Below are 17180 nucleotides of genomic sequence, written 5' to 3'. Positions count from 1 at the left end.
GCAAGATACCTTAAGTCCTTTTAAATCTCCTTCTGCTCCTAAAGCCTTAGTATGTACTGCTCTGGCTCTGATGTCAGTGTGGCCCACTGACACACATTCTCCCCCCCTCACTCCACCTGGGCTGCCTGGCAGGTGGGCCTCTTTCTCTGCTGGAGGGTGTCTGAGGGCATCAAACCGGACCGACTGGTGCTGCTACACAAAGCACTACCTAGAACAGGGCTGCCCAATTCGGGTCCTGGAGGGCCGAAACACTTCCTCCAAATCAGAGACTAATTCAGACCTGGGACACCAGGTGTGTGCAGTTAACTACCAGGTAGAAACAAAAACGAAGACTTTCGGCCCTCCAGGATCGGGAATTGGGCAGCACTGACTTAGAGAGAGAAGAGATTCCTGGTCTGATTGTTTAGCTCACTGGTTTATGAAAATGCCTAGTTTTGAAAAGAAATGTTTTGTTAAATGTCTAGAATGTGGGTAGGCTTTAAGCTGATTTGTGTCCAGGCTGTGCCCTGGTGTAACTTCATCCAGGGAGAGCAGCAGGGGGGAGGGAGGAGTAAGGTGATCCCCAGTGTAGACGCCACACGTGGAGCCTAATGAGTTAATCAGCGACTACGCTTCACCAACAGACCCAGGAATATAGAGCACATACACACTGACGTACACACCCCACATGGACTGAACACACTACAGTATAGCCAGCAAAGAAGACATTCACACGTCAGGCCTCAGCGGTCTTCTAGTAAACACGTTTTAGTTTTTTTTTATGGGAATGGGGGTGCTCTAGACAGGGGTGTGAGGAAGAGAGCTGGTGTTCTATACCATGTGTTTGAGAGTGTCAATAGCGTGGTCAGGAATTATCATATCAATGCTTTGACTTAACAGCTGGCCACCTTTACACTCAAATGATCTCAACTCGAGTTGCAGTTACATATCATTTATTAAAGAGTTATCTCCCTTAAGCCATACCTGTACTACCTATCCACTAAACCCATGAGATTCAACATTAGTTCACCTCTCGCCAGGAAAATCACATTTTCCATGCCAACCTCAGAGTATAGCATAGAGCTGACTGTTATTTCTCCCCTCAGCTGACAAGACTGTTTCTGGACTCCAGTCCGTTCCTATCAGAGGCTAACGCAGAGCGGATCGTCAGGACACTGTGTAAGGTCCGTAAGGCGCTGCACTCAAACTGGGACAGATGCTCAGCATTCAAGGTGAGAACTGGCTCACTTTGGGATCCTTATTGTAATACACACCTCCAGTAGCACCTTCTCTGTTCTCAAAACATTGTCTCTTTTTCGACCCCAGTCACCCCTCTATGCTGCTCTGTTTCTATGGTTATTTGTTGTGTGTGTGTGTTTGTGTCTTTGCCATACCGTCTTTTTACCGCCCACTTCAGCAATGTCTACTGTGCTGCAGCATGGCAGGTGTCACGGTTTCGGCCGAGGCTGCCTCTCTTCTTGCTCGGGCAGGCTTTGGCGGTCGTCGTCTCGGAGTACTAGCTGCCACCGTTGTATGTTTCGATGTTCGTTTGGTTTTGTCTTGATGTTGTAACTGTTATCGTTTAGCGTTCATTATTGTCCTATAAGTTCTCGTTGTGTTTGTCATGTGTTGTGTGTGATTGAACTTGCTGTCATGTATGTCTGTGCTTCGTTCTCTCCTCTGTGTTGGAGAGGTTCTCGCACGTGTTTGTGCGTTATTGTTATTTTGTTTGATTTTACGCCTGTGTGCGTAATCGCCTAGTATTCCAAGCTCTTTTGACTCGTTTTGAGTTTTGGTTCACTAAAGTCCATTGGACTAAGTTCCTGCGTCCTGCGCTTGATTCCTGCACCACACCTTCACTGCACACCTTCTGACAGCAGGCTTCATGACCCTTTCCCCTAGTGTCAGGGAAGCCATGAGTCATCTTCATAACCTCCACTGGGCTGATACTGTGAGGCTTTCCTCCAGCCTCTGTAGATGACTATGTGACAGAGACAGGAGTTATTTCTGTCCCTCTCCCACCTTACTGGCATCTATTCATGCATCACCTAGTTCACCTCAGGTTGGGTCACAACAACACACAGCACTTTTATTTCAAATGCCCATCCTTAATTCCCAACTGCTCCAGCTAGCTGGTATTCAGCGTCACAGGGCACAGCATAAGATTAATGCAACTCAATGCACTGGCATTCTCCTGCCATTGTCATGCCAGTTGTGTGACACATACCACATGTACTACTGAGGGACAGCAACAGCCAAGGCATAGCCAGGGTTCAAAATAAGCCACCAGCCATGACAGAACTGCAACCTTTGAGTTTTGAAGTGGCCGGTCTATACCAAAGCTCCATAATCGCTGCTTGTTGAAAACAACTGATATTTCCCTATGTAAACAGAGGTGACTAAGCTAGTGTCCTCTACTGTTTTTAGACAAAACTGTTTTTCAAACTGGCTTGGTATTCTAGGAAGGTGTTGCATACAGGTAGGTCTTAACTGTATACAGAAGCTCAGTAATAGATTTAGTAGTAGAATTTCAGTAGTTATTGTCGTCAACCTGGGACATACACTACCGGTCAAACTTTTTAGAACACCTACTCATTCAATGGTTTTCTTTATTTTTACTATTTTCTACATTGTAGAATAACAGTGAAGACATCAAAACTATGAAATAACACATATGGAATCATGTAGTAACCAAAAATATATATATTTGAGATTCTTAAAATAGCCACCCTTTGCCTTGATGACAGCTTTGCACACTCTTGGCATTCTCTCAACCAGCTTCACCTGGAATGCTTTTCCAACAGTCTTGAAGGAGTTCCCACATACGCTGAGCACTTGTTGGCTGCTTTTCCTTCACTCTGTGGTCCGACTCTGCGATACAAGTCAATGTTAGGATGTGTTCTTAATGTTTCGCTACACTGTGTACATTACACTTATCCTTACAACGCAATTACTTGGAGACACCAGTTAGACCCCTCACTCAAACCCTTGTATACATTCTTATTATGTTACTGAATGTATCCAGAGTATTTGCATGGTTTCGTTATTGACAAATGCTGCGAAATGTACAGTAAATGTGAAATGCACATGAAATCAACAGTGTAATGTTTGGATTCACTCTTGTCAGATTAACTGTTTTGTCCTCACCTTTGGTCTGATAATTTCCTCATGAACTCCAAAGGGTTCTCTTTAAATTGCTACCATGGCCATGCATATGCCCTTTCATATTTATTCTGTTAGATGTGTAGTTCCTACATGCATAATCTATGAGCAGAATTACTTTCTTACCTCAATTACCACGAAATCCCTAGTTTGAAAGTGACTGTTTTCTGTACGCTGTGCTTCGTCATTTTCCCCAACATGGGCCAGCCCCCTAGCAATTCGAGTTCTAGCCAGCTAGCAAGATGCACACTCAGCAGAGCGGAAGAGACCACAATGACGTGGTGCACATATGTGACGCGTATGCAATTTTCGGGGACCACTTTTGGCTACGTTCAGAACGACTGGCTAAAAGTATACAAAAGTAACAGAATCTCTTTAATGATTGGCTCAATGGCTGTCTAATCATAACAGATACATGTGTCTGTTCCTCAGACAAGTCAAGATAAACATCCGTAATTTAAAGTAAGACAGGTAAAATCACCACTTAGGTAATTCTCAGTTCAGAAAACAGGCCGATGGATGTGATTCAGAGAATAGATTTTTTGTTCTGCCGAACTAAGCCTAAATACTGAGTAAAGTCACCCTCACTCACAATCAGCCGGATCGGGCAGGAATCTCTTCCTCTGACCTCTGTGTTTTATTTTGGGTCGAGTTAATGTGTTTTCCTGCCGTTCTCCTCCGGTGCTTTTTTCCCACTTGTTGTCGGAATGTTTATACTGTTGTAGATCTTACCCACAATGCTCCTGCAGCGCAGCTCACACCGCTTTGTTTTGGTTAACATGCACAGACACATCGCTGTTGCTATAACAAATCTGAGGGACCTTTTACGGCATTACCAGCTTCAGTTATGTGAAGGTGGTTGCTAAAGTAAACGTCCTTGGCCTCCCAGAGACATTTAGTGAACACTGGCAAGGACCTGTGAACTGTGAAGAACTCTATCTAAATTCCCAGAGGTTCCAATGGCTTAGATTTTATTTATATTGATTGGTCATTTTGAACTGAACAAGACATTGTGATTAAGACCTGTAATTTCCTTTCATAGTGTAATGCACAGGTTGACAGACAGGAACAAGACAGCTTGTCTCCTCATGTTTTGTTTTGACTGTTGTGCGTCAATCCCAGCCTGATCAGTCATTCACTCCCATCTCCCGCTCTTCTGTGTTTCAGATGATGCCTTCATCAACCCCAGCTGGCCAAGATATTTGAGCGTGTGAGACAGAGTGCAGACTTCATGCCCATCAAGCAGATGACGGTAATGTCTCACCTTTAATAACCTGCCCTTAAGTACTCGTCGTAGCCCTTTAGCCCTGGCTATAAAGGGGGAGTACTAGAAAACAAATGAGTACCAAGCTGCTCTTTTGAGTCATGAATTAGTCAGTCAGTCAGTCCGTCATGACGACAATGAAAGTGAATAAAGATACCTATCAGATCTGTTGTAACCCCAGTCTTCTAATAAGTGTCGGACGTGACTTACTTGAATGTATGACTGTTATTTATCGAATCACCTAACTATGTTTAATTGTCACTCGATTAAATTAATCATGTAACAATGAACTCATTAGGAATTTGGGGCACCACGGAAGAAATTGTTTAACGAGTTACCATCTCCCGGAATGAAACTCTTAGAAGATATATGTATATATCGATAAATCACTTATCAAATAATTACCTCTTATCAGTCACATTCTGAACGTCGCATAATCCTTGAACCTGCAAGAACCCTAACCTTATTGATGAATCAGCAATAAACAAATTGGCTTAATTATTTATTAACTAACTAAATAATAACACAATACAAACCCACACACAGGTTATTGGTTATTACTAATGTAATACAATGAAAACAGGTCCCTAGTGGACTGGACAAACAATAGCATGAATGCTTGGGTAGAAGGAGGGTCTGAGTGAAGGCGAGACAGATTCAAACTATTGTGGTTACTTTTGGAAAACTATGCTACACAAATGCTTAAAACCCCACTAAACGCTCATTTGGATTAGAAATGCAATATGTATTTATGTGTAGCTGTCCTCCATAGTTGAGTTGATGATGTAGGACTCTGGTTTGCCCACCAGAGATCCCAATGTCCTTGGTAGAGTTTCTGGTCGTAGTTGTGGTTAGAAATGGATACTTGTCGGAGAGGGATTGTCCTTTCCAACTCGTGGTTCTTTAGTGAAAGTTCTCTAGACGACTATACATGCCAGCTGCAGACTGGAGATGATAAGGTCCCTAGTGCATTGTCTTCTTCACCTCGTGTAGAGGTTGAGAGTTTCAGAATTTCTCAATTTCAACGTCTGACGTTTCTGGTCTAACCATTTTATAACGTCTTAGCTCAAGCTTCAGCGTCTGCTGGTCTTGTAGAGTGTCAACCCTTTTTAAGCCTTGGGCTTCCTGGTCTAATGTTAAAATGTTTTTCAAGGCTTTTTTATGCACTCTGGGTAAAGGATCGTTCCATCATGTTTGTGCTCATCTGGGCATGGCCACTGACTGAGAACAAATCAATATGGAAAACAATCATCTCATCTAGAATGCTATAATCTACATTGTTATCTTCACAAAAGTATTATTATACTTAATCATTCGTTTATACAACAATTAGATGCAAACCTCATAACTTGGGAAGTGTACACCCCCAGAGATACAGTTATGTTGTTCCACCGTCTTTAATGACATCACAACATAAACTCAGCAAAAAAAGAAACATCCTCTCACTGTCAACTGCGTTTATTTTCAGCAAACTTAACATGTGTAAATATTTGTATGAACATAACAAGATTCAACAACTGAGACATAAACTGAACAAGTTCCACAGACATGTGACTAACAGAAATTGAATAATGTGTCCCTGAACAAAGGGGGGGTCAATATCAGTCAGTATCTGGTGTGGCCACCAGCTGCATTAAGTACTGCAGTGCATCTCCCTCCACATGGACTGCACCAGATTTGCCAGTTCTTGCTGTGAGATGTTACCCCACTCTTCCATCAAGGCACCTGCAAGTTCCCTGACATTTCTGGGGGAATGGCCCTAGCCCTCACCCTCTGATCCAACAGGTCCCAGACCGTGCTCAATGGGATTGAAATCTGGGATCTTCGCTGGCCATGGCAGAACACTTACATTCCTGTCTTGCAGGAAATCATGCACCGAATGAGCAGTATGGCTGGTGGCATTGTCATGCTGGAGGGTCATGTCAGGATGAGCCTGCAAGAAGGGTACCACATGAGGGAGGAGGATGTCATCCCTGTAACGCACAGCGTTGAGATGTGTCTGCAATGACAACAAGCTCAGTCCGATGATGCGTGTGACACACCGCTCCAGACCATGACGGACCTCCACCTCCAAATCGATCCCGCTCCAGAGTACAGGCCTCGGTGTAACGCTCATTCCTTCGACGATAAACGCAAATCCGACATCACCTCTGGTGAGACAAAACCACAACTCGTCAGTGAAGAGCACTTTTTGCCAGTCCTGTCTGGTCCAGCGATGGTGGGTTTGTGCCCATAGGTGAAGTTGTTGCCGGCGATGTCTTACAACAGGCCTACAAGCCCTCAGTCCAGCCTCTCTCAGCCCATTGCGGACAGCCTGAGCACTGATGGAGGGATTTATGCGTTCCTGGTGTAACTCGGGCAGTTGTTGTTGCCATCCTGTACCAGTCCCGCAGGTGTGATGTTCGGATGTACTGATCCTGTGCAGGTGTTGTTACACGTGTTCTGCCACTTTGAGGACTCGATCAGCTGTCCGTCCTGTCTCCCTGTAGCACTTGTCTTAGGCGTCTCACAGTACGGACATTGCAATTTATTGCCCTGGCCACATCTCGCAGTCCCTCATGCCTCCTTGCAGCAAGCCTAAGGCACGTTTACGCAGATGAGCAGGGACCCTGGGCATCTTTCTTTTGGTGTTTTTTGGAGTCAGTAGAAAGGCCTCTTTAGTGTCCTAAGTTTTCATAACTGTGACCTTAATTGCCTACCATCTGTAAGCTGTTAGTGTCTTAACGACCGTTCCACAGGTGCATGTTCATTAATTGTTTATGGTTCATTGAACAAGCATGGGAAGCAGTGTTTAAACCCTTTACAATGAAGATCTGTGAAGTTATTTGTTTTTTACGAATTATCTTTGAAAGACAGGGTCCTGAAGAAAAAGGGACATTTCTTTTTTTGCTGAGTTTAGTAACGAATTTGACATGATTGTTCTTTAAGTCCCTACCGACCATTTCCAAGCATTATTTTATACAAATGTTGTTTCATTATCCACTTTTGGATGTTGGAGTCTTGGCAGGAAGACTTCCTTTGTTAAAAGGTTTTTTTTCTCCCAATACTTCATGGCAAGGAAGAGAGAGTGGTATTTACGACCGGTCATAAAACTGGCCCCGGGAAAGGGGGTGTTCAAACCTTTGCCTAGCCGGCAGTTTGATCCTCAACCCATGAGGGCAAGTCATGACATAAGGTACCATCGTTGAAGGCTATAAGCCCATCGCAGTGATACCTAATGGCAGCTCTCAACAGGTATCTGTGTGTATGTGTCCTTTTCCCTGTGTAGAAATCCATCAACAACGACCTTGGCCCTAACTGGAGGGACAAGCTGGATTCGTTTGAGGAGCGGCCGTTTGCTGCGGCCTCCATCGGACAGGTCCATCTGGCTAAGATGAAGGATGGCAGGGAGGTGGCCATGAAGATCCAGGTGAGATGGAGACCTGGGAGTTATTCAGCAGGATGCAGTGTTCTACACGATGACAGACCAATATATTTCTATATCTGAACATTCTGTAATGTTGCACCCTCCTGAACAAACCTCTGGTAGGAGTTCAGTTACATCACAGTATAGGTATTTTATATCCTCTGTTTTTACATTAAAAGGCCTCATCTGCTACAGTGATGTAATAGTCCAAAGTGTAGAAATTACCGATGTTGAATAGAGAGAGAACTAATGTCAGCAATGACCACAAGCATTAGCTCCACAATCTGATTGTTTTTCTGCTGTTCTCATGGCTCCATTTAAGGCAATGCTCGTCTTTCCTTGAAGAGATAAAAGAAGTCTGTAGCTTTTATTCATGACCTTTTTGAAGCACATGGGAATGTGTTGTGTGTCAACTCCATATTGTTTATCTTAAAATACTTTAGAGTAAGCTCTGTTGTCATAAACTGTAGAGATTTATCTCCAAAATTGTATATAGACATGGCTCTTAGTGCTTTTCAGAAGTTTAAATTACCGTCTCCATTTCCCTCATTATGGCAGTGTTTTGTTTTCACGTCAGAGCTTGTCGTCAGGGCTGGTTTTGGTGTCAGAGTCAAACTGGTAAACACGGTTGTTTTGTCATGCTGTTTCTCCTGCTCCGTTTGTCCCATGCAGTACCCCCGGAGTGGCTAAAAGCATCGACAGTGACGTCAACAACCTGATGACTCTCCTCACCATGAGCAACGCACTGCCCTGAAGGTGACTATCCCTGAACGGATTTCAGATTTGTTTTGTAGAATTCAATTTTTTTATTTTATGGTTTTTATTTGTAGCATGACGTAGTAATCACATTTATGACCTAGCGTAAATCACACATGCAGCACAACATAACGTGGAGAATATACTGCCTCCCTGTAAGCACACACTCTGATCCTGCCCTGATCCTGTTCCGCACACACATACAGGACTCTATTTTAACAACCCTAACGCAATGGTAAATCTAAGAGCAGGCGGTAGCGCAATAGGTTCGGGGTGTGTCAGAAATATTTTTGCTATTTTCACAACCAGAATTATGGAAGCAGTAGCTGGCGGTGGCGGCGAAATGACTGGGTTTTGATGAATAAACAAGTTGAAGGCGTGTTGAGGCTTTGACCCCTCACTGGCCAATCAGAACGTACTCCATGGCTAAATATGTGGTTGCTTCAAGTCGGTATTTACGGTCTTTTATGTATTACGTTGTCATCGACTCCAATTCGAATGTTAGTCCATTATAGCCTAGTTTGTTAAATAGCCTACAGAAACAAAATATAAAAATCTAGCCTTATCCCATATTTGCTAAATATGCATGGCTTAAATATGGAAATATATTGTTAACATAGCATTCGCACTGACATGGGCCTACTGTATTATGCATTATGTCTGAGCCATGTGTCGTATATGATGAATGGTGGCAATTATTGCTATCAACAAAGAGTCCGCTATGCTGCATCGTGTTCAAAGCTTTTATTAAAATCACGAGATTTACAGCATAGGTACAGACCCGCGGTGTCCGGAGAACGGCTCCTCAGATTGCCATGGCCGTTCTGGGGTTTATTGTCTAAAACCCTTCTTATATAGACACTGCCAAAATAAGGGTTACCCCCTCTTCTGGCCAATCACCAGTCTCCCCTCGGGCGTCACCCTCAAAACGGCACATTTCAAATAACATCATAAAACATCCCCCCTTCTTGCACTAAATGAAACAACATTCCATTTCTTCATGAAAAACATTTAACACAGACATAATCCAATACACTACACATGGGCATGCCAAACGTTGTCAATAAGCAAGATTAAATTCCCTATTGATAAGACCTAAAAAGACAGTTAATCATTTGAATCAAATTCTAATAAAATTAAACAACAAATAGGCTTTGTCTAAATACCGTTACAGTTACCATAATTGCTCCCCGTGGGCATATTAGACCTAAGACAATGTAGACTATAGAGGGTTTAACGCACATCCAAACTTTTCACAGGAGCTGGAAAAATATCCAATATAAAGAGAAAGGGGGAATGTCCATTCACCATTACTGCTCCCCCAAATATATGTAGCTATAGCCTACCATCGCCGTTGATATGACCGTGAAAGGTAAACAAAAAAACGGGCAAACATAGTCTACAAGCGGATTCAGCACCACAGACAGCGATCGGATTTCCCGCAATTTGACAGTTAGGTCCAACAGAGGAAAGTTGAAGATGCATAAAATAAGAAGGTTCACGAAAAACAATAAGAAGTCTTTTTAAACATTGGTGATGGACATAAGACTACTATGTGCACCTCCGCTGGTAAAAATCAATGCCATAACATATTGTGTTACCGCTAAGACCAGCTTTCGGTCCCTCTTAAATATCCCTAGTTGCGCAGACTTATATTGGCACACGTTTTTAAGGACACACCTCAAATATTTCCCCACCTCAGCGCAAGCAAACTGATGTTAGACAGGTAAATTGCAGAACCTGGTGTAAGGGGTGGAAAATGCCAGTGCGCCACTTTTTACATGACGAAATTATAAACTAACGCTGCGTTTGACACTTGTGACCGAGACGAAAATAGAGCCCATAATGTCATAGATAGCAGAGTCACCCAGCAGATGATCAATGATGGTGTCCAATACCCATCAGTCTGGGCCTCCACTGAGTCTGTACTCTGGGAATGATCCAAGCACACATCCCTCTCTACATGAGACCTCAGTCAACCATAATCAATCTGTTTCTCTGTCTCTCTCTCGCTCTTTCTCCCTCTGTTAACATCTTGTGCAGGTCTCTTCCCTGAGCATCTGATTGAGGTGATGAGCAGAGAGCTGGCACTGGAATGTGATTACAAAGAGAGGCCAAATGTGCCAAGAAATTCCAGTGAGTGATCAAAACAACCAGATGAGCTTCCTCTTAAAGACCACCTCCCCCATAACTACTTTCATCATCTAATCGTCACTGCAAGCTCCAGAAATGAAATAAAAGGGGGAAAGATTGCTTTATCTTTTGGATGAAGTTGGATGTAGCCAAGCAATAGGAATTTGTGATGCCCTCAAGCTGTGGCTTTTATTGAGCACTTAGTAAATACATCTCTCCCAAGGGGGCCATGGTAAATGAATCTCCTAAACACAGTGCCTTTCCAGATCTATGGTGGGAGGACAACACAACATATGACTCCAGATCAGGAAATGTACTGTAGCCTGTAGGGTCTAAGAATAGCCACTCTAGCCCTCTGGGGAGCGTTGGGTTTGATGACTTGATATAAATGTGCACCATTCGCTGCAGCCAGCATTTAAATATAGCTGATCTGGACATAATACAAGAAGACAACAAGCACCCCCTCCCCATGCCATCTCCTCATGCCCCCGTCCCCGCGCCATCATCCCCGGGTCTGTTGACAGGAAGGCAGGGTGAGAGATATGGTTTATGTCCAGAGAGGAGGCTCCTGTTACACACGGTACGCACCAGCTGTGGATGACATGCTTTTTCACCTTGACCATGGCCGGTGACACGCTCCCCTTCTATACATGTTCATACAGTATGTGGTTCCCCCTTCCATTAAACAGGGATTTCACAGCCCCAAGCACATGGAGTTAGAGTGTAGACACTGGAGGATTATTTGAGGGATTGTGGAGATGCAATTAGTTTTTGTTGAGGTCACTCACTGATAAATCTGTGGAGTTTGAAGAGAAGATATACCGCGTTATTTTAAGTTCATACAGTAACATAATGCTATTTGAAAACAATGGAAATATCCTGTGAACTGTCATGACATAAATAATGTACATATACTCCCATTTAATCTTAAGTGCTGAGTTGTCCAGCTGTAGTTTTCAGAGCTGTGTGTTGTGGTGTTCAGGCGTCTGATGAGTATTATGTGATTGGTCCAGGGAGCTGCTGAAAGACCACCCGTTCTTCACGTACCAGACGTAATAGACGAGCTGAGCAGCAACGCCGTCCTCACCACAGAGCTGGTCCCCGGCTTCCCTCTGGACCAGGCTGAACAACTCTCCCAGGAACTCAAAAACGAGGTCAGTATATGCTGCAACTGTGTTCAATAACAAATACATTAACAAAGGCCACCATTGTGTATTTTGGTACTTACTACATACTTACTTATGGTACATTGTGTAAATGTGGATTTTGATGTGTGTTTTCTGCTTGCCAAGCTTGATTTGATGTGTAAAACAAACGCCACTACAACAACCTAATTTCTGTCACCTCACCCACCAAAACACCTGCTACAGTGTATTACTGCCACTTGGTGGTGAAATTGCAGACTGAAAGATGTGTGATCTTTAAGTATCTTTCTCTCTCTCTCTGCCTCTGTCTCTATGTGTGTGTCAGATCTGTGAGAATATCCTGAAACTTTGTTTAAGGGAGCTGTTTGAGTTCAGATACATGCAGACTGACCCCAACTGGTCCAACTTTTCCGACCCACAGACACACAGAGTGAGTCTGCCTTTTAACTCTTGTTATCAACTTCATCATTAGTCCTGTAACTAATTTTGATGACCTTCCTAAAGGTTGTCTCTGTTTAAATGGATCTTCCGTCTTCTTGGTGTCTTCTGTAGAGCATGCTAATCCTATACAGTAGCACGATGTTGCTGAATGCTTAGAATGACTAAACATTACTACTGTTCCATCCATAGGTTGCGTTGTTGGATTTCGGAGCCACAAGAGGATTTAGTGAGGACTTCACTGACATTTACATTGAGGTAAGATATTAGACTTTATCCCACAACAAAACATAACAGATCAAAATGATTTATTCGATGTGTGTGGCGTTCATTGTGTTTTAATCAGCTCATCAAGTCAGCAGCAGAGGGAGACAGAGAGGGGGTTCGGAAGAGATCAGTAGACATGAAGTTCCTCACAGGTTATGGAGTCAAAGGTGAGTCACATCATTCGTTCTGAACATATGAGTCAACAATGCCACATACTAGTTTATTTAGTCGTAGACAATGAATTGAGAAGGCTCTCCATTACTCCATGGCATAAACTGAGTAGTGAATACCCATAACTTAATTACAATGGCTCCCCCTGAACCCACTAAAACACAAACACATACAGGTTATTACTCTCTCTGATTATGTTCTGCCCGTCCCTCAGTCCATGGTGAATGCCCATGTGGGACGCGGTGATGATCCTGGGCGAGGCCTTTGCCTCCACGGAGCCTTTTAACCGGAGCCCAGAGCACCACGGAGCGCATCCACAACCTGATCCCTGTGATGCTGAAGCAGCGCCTCACCCGCCCCCCGAGGAGACCTACTCCCTCCACCGCAAGATGGGCGGCTCCTTCCTCATCTGCTCCCCGCCTTGACGCCAAGCTCGGCTGCAAGAACATGTTCCAGGAGGCCTATAACAACTACTGGAGGGACCGCCCCAACCGACCAAGCCAGTGACGGACACCGGCAGAGGGCCAATCGCAGGGCTACAGCAGCAGGGTTAGAGAGGATGTGTGGACTATAAGGGGAGGGATATTGACCCTAGCCAGACTTGCTCTGCTGTTAATGTTATGTATATGGATGGCATTTTTTTCCCTCGTCCCTCCCCCGAACCAGAATCTGTGTTTATGTATTGTGTGTGTGTGTGTGTGTGTATGTATATGTATATTTTTTTTGTGTGTGTGTGCATGTGTTATTAGGAGTATATTAACCATGGCTGTCCAGTTAACATATTCACAAGATGTATCAGATGGTTGGTTGTATAGGTTGAGTTAACTGGGATAAATGCCATGATGTGTGTCTGAGAGAGAATTGTAAAGCTATTGTGAAATCAAGACAGTTGGTTTCTTGTGACGTGGGGATATGATACTGTCTAATGGGCATAAAACCAGTGGTCATGATGAGACAAGTTAAATATGTTGAAGAACAGATAATATACTGTTAATGACCCATATTCTCCAGCATGTGGCAGTAGTTCTAATGTCCTATGAGGACAAAACAAATGATAATATGATGCATACAGAAGTCTAAAAGGACGTTTTTCAAGTTTTTAGTCGCACTTATGCATAGTGCACACATTACCAGGGTACAGACCAATTCCTGTTGAGGGGGGAGGATTTGAGGACAATCTCCTGTTAAGCCTATCCCTATAAACACATTACATTTGGGCCACCTGAAATATCATAATAGATTTATCAATGATATGCACTGTCAAAACATTATTGCACTGTGTCAAGACACACTTATTTCTGCAAGGTGGAGATGGTTGATGGATGGATCATTGGACATGGCCTTACTTCCAGTGCCTGAGGAAATAAGAACATGTATTCTCATTGACTGATCTACTTTACCATGGGCCTGTAGCACCAAAATGGAGTGTTTTGGCACCAAAGTGTTCTTCCTGTGGCCTGGTGGGCTTATGACATTTTGACTATAGTGTCGTTTATTAACAGTGGGGAGTGACAACAGCAGGTTTTGCATCAGTTGACAAAACTATCATACTAAGTATCAAAACCGTGCTGTTTTGTCATAAAAGCCTGTCTTTACTTTGTGATGAAACGATGGTTGAGGGCAAGAGAAAAGTGATCCTAAATCACTTTTTTTTGTGTGAAAATATAGTATTTCTATATGCCTATAGTATTTCTAGAAGTTTGTTTAGAAATGAATGCCGCTATGCATCTTTATATTGATATCAGAAGAAGAGTTTAAAAAAAAATATGATTAGTTTTTCTAAGCAATGACATTCTTACCAAGGGTTGTGATTAATATGAAAATATAAACATTTTGACTCAACACTTGCCCTAATCAATGTTGCATGTGTACTCTTTATTTTTTTATGAAAATAAGAACTTCATGAGCATCTTTATTTTGTTATTTAGCTTTTGAATAGATTGGTACTTTATTAGTCCATATGCAGACGGAAATTCCTCACAACACAATTGAATAAGTCTATTGATATCAGAAGAGTTTGGGGAAAATCTTATTATTGTCATTATTACTAAGTTATTCAATGTTTTATGCAACACTTGTACTTGTCTTATTCTATGAGAAGAATTCAGAACATTCATAAGCAACAAATTCTCATCAATTTTATTTGTCACATGCGCCGAATACAACAGGTATTCACCTTACCGTGAAATGCTTACCTAAAAGCCCTTAACCAACAATGCAGTTAAGAAAATATTCACTAAATAGACTAAAGTAAAAAATAAAAAGTAACACAATACCAATAACGAGGCTATTTACTGTAGGTCCAACTATACTGTAGGTCCAACTATACTGTAGGTCCAACTATACTGTAGGTCCAACTATACTGTAGGTACAACTATACTGTAGGTCCAACTATACTGTAGGTCCAACTATACTGTAGGTACAACTATACTGTAGGTACAACTATACTGTAGGTCCAACTATACTGTAGGTACAACTATACCAGGGGTGTCAAACTCATTTTAGCTCAGGGGGCCACATGGAGGAAAATCTATTCCCAAGTGGGCCGGACCGGAAAAAAATCATGGTATATATAACTTAAAAACAACAACTTCAGATTGTTTTCTTTGTTTTAATACGATCAACATACAACATAAAGCTGGAGCCTGAGGACAGTGTGTCCAAAATAGTACAAGCACAACATCACTATTAATCATAAAACATGTCAAGTTTATTTGAAAATTCTAAAGAAAAAGAATACACAAACACACAATGCCTCAGTGATTAACAGAACTGTTTCACAGATCACAGAACTATATCAGGTGTCATTTCTCAGGCAGAAATGTAGATAAAAATAATGAAATCCTGTTCCCCAAACAAGTGCAAGAACCACAGAGTCAAGAATAGGTTAAATATACAAATAAAATAAAATCTATTAAAAACAATAGCACATCAACATAAAAACATATAAACATAAAGCTGGAGCCTGAGGACAGTGTCCAAAAGCACAACATCACTATTAATCATAAAAACACCTCAAGTTATTTGAAAGTTCTGAGGACAAAGAACACACAAACACACAATGCCTCAGTGATTCACATAAGTATATCAGGTGTCATTTCTCAGGCAGAAATGTAGATAAAAATAATGAAATCCTGTTCCCCAAACAAGTGCAAGAACCACAGAGTCAAGAATAGGTTAAATATACATATACAAATAAAATCTATTAAAAACAATAGCACATCAACATAAAAACATAAATCTGAAAGCGTTGCTCAAACTCCCGTAACAGTCCCGTTATTTTATCTTTGAACCGCTTCATGTCTGCCACATGTTGGGTCGCGCACACATTTTTCAGACAGGGGAAGTGAGCTGCATCACCACCGGCAAGTTGCGTCTCCCACAATGACAGCTTCAACTTGAAAGAGCGCATGCTGTCATAATACTGCGTGACAACTTTGTTGCGCCCTTGCAGCTGTTTGTTGAAGTTATTCAGGTGCTCTGTAACATCCACCATAAATGCAAGGTCCTGCATCCATTCTGCGGAATGAAATTCTAACACTGGTTTGCCCTTTTCTTCCATGAACTGTTCAATTTCTTCTCGTAAATCAAAGAAACGCCTCAGAACCTCGGCTTAACCATCTTACCTCAGTGTGGTATGGCAGGCCATAGATGTGGTCTTTCTCTCTGAGAAGGCTGTCAAACTGACGGTGATTCAGGCTTCTGGATCGGATGAAATTAACAGTTTGGATGACCACCTTCATGACGTTATCCATCTTTAATGACTTGCAACACAAACCCTCCTGTTGCAAAAATACAGTGAAAAGTCAAAAATCACGTCCTCCATTTGCAGATTGCACTTTCTCTCTGTACTTTGTCACAACGCCTGCTTTTTTCCCGATCATTGAGGGCGCACCATCTGTAGCCAGGCTGACAGCGCGGGACCAGTCCACTCCGACCCTGTCCAGCTCGGCCGACGAGTGCGGTAAAAATATCAGCTGCTGTCGTTGTATCTGTCATCGGCACCAACTCCACGAACTCCTCGGTGACGGTCAATGTGTCATCAACTCCGCGGATGAAAATGGCCAGTTGTGCAACATCTGTAATGTCCGTGCTTTATCAATTGCAACCGAAAAACGCAATAAATGACTTTACTTTTTGCTTCAACTGGCTGTCCAAATCCACTGAAAGATCGGAAATCCTGTCTGCAACTGTGTTTCTTGTCAGGCTGATATTTGCAAAAGCCTGCCGCTTTTCAGGGCACACAATCTCCGCTGCCTTCATCATGCATGTTTTTACAAATTCACCCTCACTAAATGGTTTTGAAGCCACTGCGATTTCATTAGCAATGAGGTAGCTAGCTTTCACTGCGGCGTCACTGATGTCTCGGCTGTGAGTAAACACAGACTGCTGTTTCTTCAGACCCGCCAACAGTTCATTCACCTTCTCTCATCTCCGCTGTCCTTGAAAGTTGTCATAT

The 17180-nt window shown here is 42.7% G+C and overlaps 1 pseudogene; it reads left to right on the top strand.

Annotated features, from left to right (window-relative positions):
- Positions 1–13232, top strand: part of LOC121548721 — a 45581-nt pseudogene extending 32349 nt beyond the window's left edge.
- Positions 13233–17180: the final 3948 nt, after the last annotated feature.

Source organism: Coregonus clupeaformis, chromosome 33 (genome assembly GCF_020615455.1).
Source record: "Coregonus clupeaformis isolate EN_2021a chromosome 33, ASM2061545v1, whole genome shotgun sequence".
Taxonomy (NCBI): domain Eukaryota; kingdom Metazoa; phylum Chordata; class Actinopteri; order Salmoniformes; family Salmonidae; genus Coregonus; species Coregonus clupeaformis.
The sequence above is the reverse complement of the archived record's forward strand: the minus strand, read 5'-3'. Positions and strand labels throughout refer to the sequence as shown.